This window comes from Oncorhynchus kisutch, linkage group LG6, assembly GCF_002021735.2.
Source record: "Oncorhynchus kisutch isolate 150728-3 linkage group LG6, Okis_V2, whole genome shotgun sequence".
NCBI classification, from domain to species: Eukaryota; Metazoa; Chordata; class Actinopteri; order Salmoniformes; family Salmonidae; genus Oncorhynchus; species Oncorhynchus kisutch.
The window spans coordinates 24830402-24842939 of NC_034179.2; positions in this window are offsets into that span (position 1 = coordinate 24830402).

The window sequence follows — 12538 nt, forward strand, 5'->3', positions numbered from 1 at the left end:
TGTTTGTGTCTTTGTGTTTGCATACACGCTGCCAAGGTCCAACAGAATAAAACACTATGCACCTTTCTGATAATGGACATATTTAAACTGACGAAAAACAGAAAGAACCAGTCCAAAGGCATATTTAGGACACATCTGAGATCCGTAGAGCAGGGCTGGCAGCATCAGGCAATCGCTCTGGCCTCACAGATGTGCCCAGATTATTATAATACAGGAAGCAATCAGCTTTTAAGCCACGACTATTGTATCATGATAGGATAATAAGTGGTTTAAAAACCCAGGGCAGTAAGAGGGAGCGGGGTTAGGGCTTGTATGTGTATTGCATGTGCCTGTTTGTTTGTGTGCGTGTGTCTCTGCCTAGAGATTGAAATTGTCAAAGCCTAATGGATTCATAAGAGCAAATGAGTTTGTGCCCATGCTTTGCAGAATTGGATAATTTGACGTAAATATTGCTATATTTACTTAAAATAATGAAAGCATCTCATAATCATTGTGCAATGACAGTGACACTTATTAAAGGGATCAGATTGCAGTAGATATATGTATTGCCCTAACCCTGGGATCCCTGCTAAGGCGCTCCAACGTTATACCTTATTTTCCTGAGCACATGAAAATTCATCACGGAGGACTGATCCCTACCTAAAGGATCCTCTTTCATGACTTATGTTGGCCGTGCTGCCTTTTCAAATGGATGTATATAGCTTTTAGAAGTAATGCCCATGATGGCTATATCACTTATGTATAAATAATAGATCGCCTTTCTCTGTTAGATAAACTTTCCCCCATCTCTTCTCTCACATTGCCACATAAAAAATGAATCACATGATGTCCCTGTTGATGGAGGAAATCCAAGTCTCGAGTCTCTTTTGGATGAAGGAATCGAAGCTCTCTTTTTGACACGTGGTGGCCTTAGTAGCTCAATAATTAAGTCTGTGCAAAGGTCAGTTATGCTATTGCCAAATAACATGGTGTCATAACATTAACACTGTTTTGCTTGGTCTTGAAGAACATCTCCTAACCTTTGTCTATGCTGGTGTTAAGGATATTGTTATATGAGGTGTATGAGGTTTAGGTTAGTGTGTGGCTAGCCATGCTAGCTGATGGTCCAGATCCCAGAAAGGACCACCAGAGGCTGTTGACTACTGCTGAGAGGAGGCTGGCTGGTTCTGCTCTACTATGCTCTGCTCTAAACTTCAGCAGTCCTTTCCTCTCATAGTTTTTTAATAGGTCTTGTTATACTCTAAGTGGTTGGGAATACTAGTTTGTAGTTGTACTTACTTTATGTATTCCAATAAAACAGAACATTTAAACTATATTGTTTTTGATTTATTTCTTAGAGGGCTCAATCCAAAAACAACAAATGACTTGGAGGAAAACCTATTTTTACACTGCTCGGGTTGCTGCCTAGTGCCTAGGGTTCCATGTCACTGCAAGACAGTATTGACACTAATGCTGACCCATTCTGCTATAATAATTTCTCCCTATTATTGAAAACAGCCCACCACAAACTTTTGTGGGTAAATATGATAAAGCTGGTTTCCATCAGTAATTTGAAGATTGAATCAAACCCCTGAAAATGTCCCGCATTTGACCCACCCTGAGTAGAGCTGGTAATCTCATTCAATTTCCCTGAAGCCTCAGCCTTGCACAGGGAGCAGTGCAGAGGGAAGTTTTATAGTCCATCTTGAATCCCGATACTTTCTATTTTTTTTATCCTGCGGGCTGGTGGGGGAGTTTATTATTCAAAGAGTGATTTCCTCACATCAAGGATACTCAAGACCCCCTATCTGCTCTATGTCTACAGCGCTTTGATATGAGAATGTCATTTTAGGAAATTGGAAGAGAGGAGGAAGCAGTGTGCTGCACTTTGTGAACCCTCCACATCCTGTCATAGGGCCGAGTGTTTGATTAGTATCTCCAGCTGGAGGAGAGGCTGGAAACAGCTAACAGCTAGCACTAAATGCTAACAGTCGAGAGTCTAGGACTGGCCTCATTCTCCACTCTCACCCCGCTCATCATCATCACCACCGTGTTACCGAGATGCAGTCAGTCTGTTCTCTTTCACTCCAATGCTAATGAATGCATTGGCCTCTAATTTTGCTCTCTGGCTTTTCACTTAAGCCAGTCTGGCTGAATGAGTGTGTGGTGAGGGTAATTTGTGACTTGCTGACAGGTTAAAGCGACATAGCACAGCGATTGTTCTTAGCAGTGACAGGTCAGGCAGAATGTGCACAAATGTGTAGAAGCTCAGATACTGGACTAGTACTACACACTGGCTTGGTTGAATCATGTATGGATTTGGCAGTATGCAACATTATTTTACTCTCTTGTGGCCAGTGGGCAAAACGTGAGGCTGCCTTGATAAGTCATAAGTAGAGTTGCAAATGTGGGTATATGGCTTTATACTTTCAAAGTTTACCAGTAAACTACCAGATTTTTTTTTCTTTTATGTTTTTGTGCCTGACAAATATATTGGCACACTTGTACTTTTCCTCAATTATTCCCTATTTCTTCTAAAATAATTGTACATAAAAAAATATATAATATTGGTCACCATACCTTATTTGATTTTCAGTATTGCAGAACCAATTTTATTTGAATAAACGTAAGTTTACAATTCTTATTGAGAAAACAAAGACAAATCGCATAGACAAAATTATTGTCATCTTGGAGCTAGTACATGGTTGCACAGCCTTTAGCCAAGATAACTGCAGACAAACGCTTCTTGTAGCCACTAGTGAGCTTGCTGGACACTGGACACTGGGTTGAACATTGGTCTCCAAAACACCTGATAATCAGTTTATTTCATGATGCCTTGCATATGTCTGTTATATCTGGTGTAATTATCCTGTCTTATCTGGTGTCCTGTATGAATTTAAGTATGCTCCCTCTAATTCTCTCACTCTCCCTCCCCTCCCAGAGGATCTGAGCCCTAGGACCATGCCTTAGGACTACCTGGCCTGATGACTCCTGGGTGTCCCCAGTCCACCTGGTTGTGCTGCTGCTCCAGTGTCATCTGTTCTGCCTACGGCTATGGAACCCTGACATGTTCACCGGACGTGCTACCTTGTCCCGGACCTGCTGTTTTTGTTTCTCTCTCTCTCTCTCTCTCTCTCTCTTTTTTAATGAACATCTTGAAGAACAATCTGGCCTTAATGGCCATGTACTGTACTATCTCCACCCGGCACTTTATAGAGCTTTATAAATACATTGGATTGATTGATACGTTCAAGGCACCCAGTATCAGAGGTAGCAAAGCAACCCCACTGCATTATCAAACCTTCCCCATCTTTAATACATGACATAAGACCACACTGCTTCAGCATGAAATATCCTTTAATTATATTTTTTACAAAATGTTATTATTTTACAATGTCAGTATGTCCTTTTAGTCAATGTTTTGACACCAAACTGGTGAAAGTAGCAGAGTTTATTGAAAATAACGCCATTATTGATAAACACCTTTTCCTCGAGCTGGTCCACATGAATGGTCTCTCAGCTCCCTTCTTCTTAGCAGCCGACTTGATGTCGGACCACTTCTTTTTACGGCATCACTGTCCCTTGCCATACTCTGATGGCAGAGACAGGCTTGGCCACTCTCGCCCATCCTTTATTTTTGGTCTCAGCAATGACCCCGCTGTCACTTCAAGGTCTTGTTTGCGGAAGTTTTTATTGTGCTTTCCTTGGTTATCCATTTTTGATTTTGATATAGCTAGTCTGATGGCTATAATGTGTGAAAAATAATGGAATAACCAATTGCTATCATCCCTTTTTTTAATTTTTTTTATTTCACCTTTATTTAACCAGGTAGGCTAGTTGAGAACAAGTTCTCATTTGCAACTGTGACCTGGCCAAGATAAAGCATAGCAGTGTGAGCAGACAACAAAGAGTTACACATGGAGTAAACAATTAACAAGTCAATAACACAGTAGAAAACAATGGGGGAGTCTATATACAATGTGTGCAAAAGGCATGAGGAGGTAGGCAAATAATTACAATTTTGCAGATTAACACTGGAGTGATGAATGATCAGATGGTCATGTACAGGTAGAGATATTGGTGTGCAAAAGAGCAGAAAAGTAAATAAATAAAAACAGTATGGGGATGAGGTAGGTGAAAAAGGGTGGGCTATTTACCAATAGACTATGTACAGCTGCAGCGATCGGTTAGCTGCTCAGATAGCTGATGTTTAAAGTTGGTGAGGGAGATAAAAGTCTCCAACTTCAGCGATTTTTGCAATTCGTTCCAGTCACAGGCAGCAGAGTACTGGAACGAAAGGCGGCCAAATGAGGTGTTGGCTTTAGGGATGATCAGTGAGATACACCTGCTGGAGCGCGTGCTACGGATGGGTGTTGCCATCGTGACCAGTGAGCTGAGATAAGGCGGAGCTTTACCTAGCATGGACTTGTAGATGACCTGGAGCCAGTGGGTCTGGCGACGAATATGTAGCGAGGGCCAGCCGACTAGAGCATACAAGTCGCAGTGGTGGGTGGTATAAGGTGCTTTAGTGACAAAACGGATGGCACTGTGATAGACTGCATCCAGTTTGCTGAGTAGAGTGTTGGAAGCCATTTTGTAGATGACATCGCCGAAGTCGAGGATCGGTAGGATAGTCAGTTTTACTAGGGTAAGCTTGGCGGCGTGAGTGAAGGAGGCTTTGTTGCGGAATAGAAAGCCGACTCTTGATTTGATTTTCGATTGGAGATGTTTGATATGAGTCTGGAAGGAGAGTTTGCAGTCTAGCCAGTCACCTAGGTACTTATAGACGTCCACATATTCTAGGTCGGAACCATCCAGGGTGGTGATGCTAGTCGGGCATGCGGGTGCAGGCAGCGACCGGTTGAAAAGCATGCATTTGGTTTTACTAGCGTTTAAGAGCAGTTGGAGGCCACGGAAGGAGTGTTGTATGGCATTGAAGCTTGTTTGGAGGTTAGATAGCACAGTGTCCAAAGACGGGCCGAAAGTATATAGAATGGTGTCGTCTGCGTAGAGGTGGATCAGGGAATCGCCCGCAGCAAGAGCAACATCATTGATATACACAGAGAAAAGAGTCGGCCCGAGAATTGAACCCTGTGGCACCCCCATAGAGACTGCCAGAGGACCGGACAGCATGCCCTCCGATTTGACACACTGAACTCTGTCTGCAAAGTAATTGGTGAACCAGGCAAGGCAGTCATCCGAAAAACCGAGGCTCCTGAGTCTGCCGATAAGAATATGGTGATTGACAGAGTCGAAAGCCTTGGCAAGGTCGATGAAGACGGCTGCACAGTACTGTCTTTTATCGATGGCGGTTATGATATCGTTGAGTACCTTGAGTGTGTGAGTGTGTGTCATGTAAACTTATTTATTGGTTTCAAGCACGTCACTAATGTCAATGACATAAGAAGATATCTACGAAGTTCGTAAGAAAGATATTTACGAAGTTCCTAAGAAAACTATGAATTCCTAAGAACATTTTGAGGAATTCCAGGTGATTACCTCATGGAGCTGGTTGAGAGAATGCCAAGAGTGTGCAAAGCTGTCATTAAGGCAAAGGGTGGCTACTTTGAAGATTATCAACTATAAAACATATGTTTACATTTGTTTAACACTTTTTTGGTTACTACATGATTCCATGTGTTATTTCATGGTTTTGATGTCTTCACTATAATTTAAAATGTAGAAAATAGTAAAATGAAAGAAAAACCCTTGAATGAGTAGGTGTGTCCTAACCTTTTACTGGTACTGTATATTTTTTATGTATAAATTATTAACGTTATGATAGTTGCCATACATTACCTGTTATTTACCAAAACTACCGAAGATTCCCAGGAACTTAGCTTAGCAAACCCTACTCATAACAAATTTGGAAAAGTGACATTTATGGCAGTAATGGGATGTTTTTTTTTCAGGGCGTTGAACATGAACTCCATACCGCTACTGTTCTCTGATCAGTTCCATATGGTGCCCTATCACAGCATAGAATCTTTCCCATATCTGGTTTCACAAGGAAGGATTCTGGCATACGTAATAACACAACATCATGTAGTACATTTTCAGGAGCAGAAAAACGGCAGTAGGCCTGCATGAGGGACCAACTTGTTGAACATCCAGGGAACATTTTGGATTGCTAAAACATAACATTGCCATCAGAGATAGGCTAACTAGTTATGACAGTGTAATTGAGAGAAAGGCAGTCCAAGCTCTTGCTTAGGGGTGTTAATGTTTTGATCTAAGCTCTTCAGAAAGTATCATACCCTTTCACTTATTCCCTAAAAATGTGTCTTACAGCCTGAATTCAATTTTTTTTCACACATCTACACACAATACCCCATAATGACGACAGTGTACATTTTTTGTTGTTCAAATGTTTGCTAATTTATTGAAAATGAAATAAGAAATATCACATTTACATAAGTATTCACATCCCTGAGCCAATACTTTGTAGAATCACATTAGGCAGTAATTACAGCTGTGGGTCTTTCTTTTGCACAACTAGATTGTACAGTATTTTCACTTTATTTTTAAATTCTTCAAGTTCTGTCAAGATGGTTGATGATCATTGCTAGACAGCCATTTTCAAGTCTTGCCATAGATTTTGAGGTAGATTTATGTAAAAACTGTAACTAGGCAACTCAGGAACATTCACTGTCTTCTTGGTAAGCAACTCCAGTGTATATTTGGCCTTGTGCTTTAGGTTATTGTCCTGCTGAACGGTGAATTCATCTCAAAGTGTCTGGTGAAAAGCAGACTGAACCAGGTTTCCTCTAGGATTTTGCCTATGCTTAGCTCCATTCTGTATTTTTTTTATCCTGAAAAACTCTCCAGTCCTTAACGATAACAAGCATACCCATAATGATGCAGCCACCCCTATGCTTAAAAATATGGAGAGTGGTACTCAGTAATGTGTTGTTTTGCATTTGCCCCAAACAACATTTTGTCCTTTGTATTCTGTACAAAAAGTAAATTGCTTTGCCACATTTTTTGCAGTGTTACTTAAGTGCCTTGTTGCAAACAGGATGCATGTTTTGAAATATGTTTTATTCTGTACAGGCTTCCTTCTTTTCACTCTGTCAATTAGGTTAGTATTGTAGAGTAACTACAATATTGTTGATCGATTCTCAGTCTTCTCCTATCACAGCCATTAAACATTGGCCTCATGGTGAAATCCCTGTGCAGTTTCCTTCCTATCAGGCAACTGGCAAATCTTTGTAGTGACTCGTTATATTGATACAGTGCATTTGGAAAGTATTCAAACCTCTTGACTTTTTCACATTTTGTTTCGTTACAGCCTTATTCTAAAATTGAGTAAATTAAAACAAATCATCATCAATCTACACACAATACCCCATAATGACAAAATGAAAACATTTTGTGTAAAGTTTTGGAAAATGTATTATACATTAAAAAACAGAAATTCCTTATTTACATATGAATTCAGACCCTTTGTTATGAGACTCGAAATTGAGCTCAGGCACATCCTGTTTCCATTGATCATCCTTGAAATGTTTCTACAAGTGGTAAATTCAATTGATTTGGACATGATTTGGAATGGCACACACCTGTTCATATAAGGTTCTACAGTTGACAGTGTATGTCAGACCAAAAACCAAGCCATGAGGTTGAAGGAATTGTCCGTAGAGCTCCGAGAAGAGGATTGTGTCGAGGCACAGATCTGGGGAAGAACCCAAGAACACAGTGGCTTCTATCATTCTTAAATGGAAGAAGTTTGGAACCACCAAGACTCTTTCCAGAGCTGGCCGCCTGGCCAAATTGAGCAATCGGGGGAGAAGGGCCTTGGTCAGGGATGTGACCAAGAACCCGATGGTCACTCTGACAGAGCTCCAGAGTTCCTCTGTGGAGATGTGAGAACCTTCCAGAAAGACAACCATCTCTGCAACACTCCACCAATCAGGCCTTTATGGTAGAGTGGCCAGCCGGAAGCCCCTACTCAGTAAAATGCACATGACAGCCTACTTGGAGATTTCCAAAAGCACCTAAAGACTCTCAGACCATGAGAAACAATATTCTTTGGTCTGATGAAACCAAGATTGAACTCTTTGGCCTGAATGCCAAGGGTCAAGTCTGGAGGAAACCTGTTACCATACCTAAAGTGAAGTATGGTGGTGGCAGCATCATGATGTGGGGATGTTCTTCAGTGGCAGGGACTGGGAGATTAGTCAGGATCGAGGGAAAGATAAACAGAGTAAATTACAGAGAGAGATCCTTGATGAAAACCTGCTTCAGAGCGCTCAGGATCTAACAGACTGGGGAAAAGGTTCACCTTCCAACAGGACAACGACCCTAAGCACACAGCCAAGACAATGCGGGAGTGGCTTCGGAACAAGTCTCGGAATGTCGTTGAGTGGCCCAGCCAGAGCCCGGACTTGAACTCAATCTAACTTCTCTTGAGAGATCTGAAAATAGCTGTGCAGCAACGCTCCCCATCCAACCTGACAGAATTTGAGAGGATCTGCAGAGGAGATTGGGAGAAGACAGGTGTATCAAGCTTGCAGCGTCATACCCAGGAAGACTTAAGGTTGTAATCGCTGTCAAAGGTGCTTCAGCAAAGTACTGACTAAAAGGTCTGAATACTTATGTAAATGTGATATTTCAGTTGCATTAAACATTTTTTTATATTGCAATTATTTCTAAAAAACAGTATTTGCTTTGCCATTATGGGATATTGTGTGTTGATTGGTGAGGGCGAAAAATCAATTTAATAAATTGTCATGAATAGTGCTGTAACATAACAAAATGTGGAAACGGTCAAGGGGTCTGAATACTTTCCGTATGAACTGTACACCATCCAAAGTGTAATTAATAATTTCACCATGCTCAAAGGGATATTTGATGTTTTTACCATCTACCAATAGGTGCCAATGAGAGGCATTGGAAAACCTCCTTGGTCTTTGTGGTTGAATCTGTGTTTGAAATGTACTGCTTGACTGAGGGACCTTACAGATCATTCTATGTGGGGGGTACAGAGATGAGATTGTCATTCAAGATTTTCATTTTTAATTAATTTGTAAAAAAAAATCTACAATTGTTTTCCCCAGTTTGACATTATTGGGCCAGTGACAAAAACATTGACATTTAGTCAATTTTTTGTTCAGGCTGTAAGACAACAAAATGTAGAAAAGGGGTGTTAATACTTTCTGAAGCACTGTATCTGAGGTATACTTCAAACAAAACTGAGGAAGAAATCAAAGGCGAGAGACACTTTATCGGCTCTGAATGCTTCATAGACCTGAAATAGACTTAAAGCTTACTTGCTTCTTATACAGCATCTTAATGATTACAGCAGGACCAATTCAACTGTAGCTTACGCCAGAGAGACAAGCGGTCACGTCACGCTGGGAGTATATTTCCAGCTCTATTAACTACTCTTTACTCCTTGCAGCGAAGAACAATATATGTGCAGGTTTTTTGTTGTTCTTTTTTGTTTCCCCAACCCCACCCAGCCATCTTGTCTCCATACAACCCTCCCACCACCCATTTCCGGAAACCATGTTTTCCTCCCCTCTCACCCCCCTAGCAACTAGAGATGCTTGTCAGTCACCCCTGTGACAGTGCTGCCTGCCAGCAGTATAATCGTCTCTGATTTATTGAGAGATTCAAAAAGCTATAATTGTTAAGTAATATAATAGATGCAAAGCATTGAATATTTACATTCATGCCCTTCAAAATGAATTGTGTAACTTTGCCCCAGAAGCATTTAACTACATGGCACTCCCACATCATATGAAGGAATGTGCCTACCTGATTTAGCGGACACAGTACAGTTAGGAATTGGGACCAGTTTCATTGTAAAACATTTCCTTGGTTTCAAATGCAGTCTGTGAACAAACTTTAAAGTATATATGTGTTCTGAAATGTTCTGATATTGTCAGAATACATTTTTTACCCACATACAGTATATGGTTACTAGTTTGTAGGTTTCATTTGTTTATTTTTTTATGGCACTCTTTCTTCTGCCAATCTCTTCTAACCGATAACAGCGTTAATTAGCTGCCATTCAAAGCGTTCATCTCATTCTCAATTAGGCCCTCAATAAGGTCCTTATCCACTTCATGACACTGTGTGACTGAGTTAACTCAGCCTTTCAACGTAAGCTAATTAGCGTGGCTTTGCCATGGTGTAATGCAAAGAGAGGAGAGGACTGGGGTACCCTGAGGTGGATAGCTGAGTGGATTGGGGAATGGCAGACCAGCATGCATATGGATGCTCTGATCTCTACTAAGTCTTCAGTAGATGCTGTTCTCTATTGCATACAGCCTCCGATGGTAAACATGGATGTGTAATAGCTGCTCCAGCCCCTGCAGGCTGCACAGTGTATTCCTCCTTCTATGCAGGCCCCAGCTGCTGGGGTGCTAGCGGGTAGGAGACTCCAGTGAATTATCCATAATGTCCCTGTATGTGTCAGATCTGTGAAGTATCTCCCTGTGATGGGAGGCAGCTGTATGCACACTAAGCAAACGTGTTAATAAGGCCAATCACATCAGCACGCCGACCAGCTACATTTGGGTTCAATAAGGACCTGTGAAGCATCATCATCACTGCGGTGGGTTTGGATCTCTATTAGTGCTACTGCGGCACTAATATGGAGTGGGAAAAGCAGACATGATCATAGAGCTGTAAACACAGATACTGTATGTCAATGTTACAGTAGCTGTGCCTCAGACAGACTGAAACAATACAGATGATTTAAATCTAACACTGTACTCTATTGTTTGTATTCTAGACAGAGAAGGCAGGAGAGGATGATCTTCAAGGCAAAGCCAGCAAGCATCATCAGACCATCTTCTGGATATGATGGGACCATCAGGTAATGGAACAGCCTTTAACACTCATGTAAAGTGATCTGCAAGGCCACTGACCATCAACTCACTTCAATTATTCATCAATGGAAACACTATTATACTGCACACACAGAGGTTACGGGTTAGGGGCTTGACTGATAACAGGACAGACTTGGCTTGTGTGTACTCCATCACCCCTTACATTACAAGTACCTTGATCACAGCGTGTGCTATGTTTTGATTGTATTATGGATAAGTACTGTAAATGTTGCTATGTCTACAAAAGGGGAAAGATAGCAACTGGCCCAACCTAACCACGGACATGGTAGCCTTTTGACTTGCTCTGGTCTGATGATGGGACTTGATTAACATTACACAGTGGCTGTCGTGTGGGGATGATCAGTGTGAATAAAAAAAACTACATAGGAAATAATACAGTTGGGAAATGGGATTTCCATGGTTTTATGATTATTTTAGTGGGTTTTGTATGATTGTATTAGCATTAAATCCATTTCCAGAGATTTGGTTGGTTCCCAGTCTTATAACAGCACACAGCAGTGTCAGTGTGACCTATTTCCTGCTCTGCTCTTTTGTCTGCATGTGACTTTAGTCTCTCATAAAAGCCTATGTGTTAAATCTTTTCTGGTAATAGAGTGAATATGTGACATTACCAACAAAACCTCAGGGACTTGATTTAAATATAATATTGTCTCCTGCATTTAATGAAATCTAAAGGGAGATTGTGTTGTGAAACGTGAGACCTTATTGTGCCTCAGATAAAGAGCCATCAATGACATAATGTGCAGTGTACTGTAAGCAGTCAGCATGGGACAATATGTCAGAGCACTACGGGACTGAACAACGGAGAGGAGGGGACTGACGGTTAACCAACATCTGGCCCCAAAGCCACAGTGACAAAACTGCAGTGACATCTGTTTATCTGCAGGGCAATGTGACACTGATGGTGTTAACGGCAAAAAAAGACTGAGAAAAATCCCTCTATCAACTGCTCTCTCTCTCTGTCACACTCTCTCTTTCCCTTTCTCTCTCTCTGGCCTAATTTGCACATCTGCTGAGGATGCATTGTATAAATACAAAGTCAGAAATCCGTAAGCTGCCATCCTGGTTTCTGATCCAATCGCTGCAGAGACATTAAAGCCTGTGGAGAAAAAAATAACTAAAACACAAGCCAAAGTGATAATTATTTTATAATACTTTTTTCCTGCTGGAAGTCTGTGCTGTGACTCCGGAAGAGCGTGTGTTAATGCACACATTTCCCATTATGACCGTGTTTGTAGAAGAGCCCCAGGCCTGGTGTACCCTTTGTATTCCCTCACAGCACAAAACCCTTCCATTAAAGGCCCCTGGAGATCACTGTAGATCTGTTTATATCTGTTAACAGCAGAGAACACAACAAATGTTCTCTTTTTACACATCCACGCTTCTGTCTATGGATGACCTATTTATTGTGACATTTAGACGATGTTGGTAGTTCTTGCTCATGTCATTATCTGCTATGTTCTCAATGTACAATAGGTTTTTGAAATCGAATAATCTCTGATAAAATCACATCACTTTTGTCTGTTTTTTTGTTGTTGTAATCTTTGATCGCTGGTTGTTGGACAGGATATTCTCCATACATGTACACATGTGTACAATACATCAGCAGTACAACACAAGCCCTAGTCTGCGTGTGAATGTGTGAATTAACACGTGTGCCATGCATAATTCTCCATGGCGAATCGGCTGAATCTAAG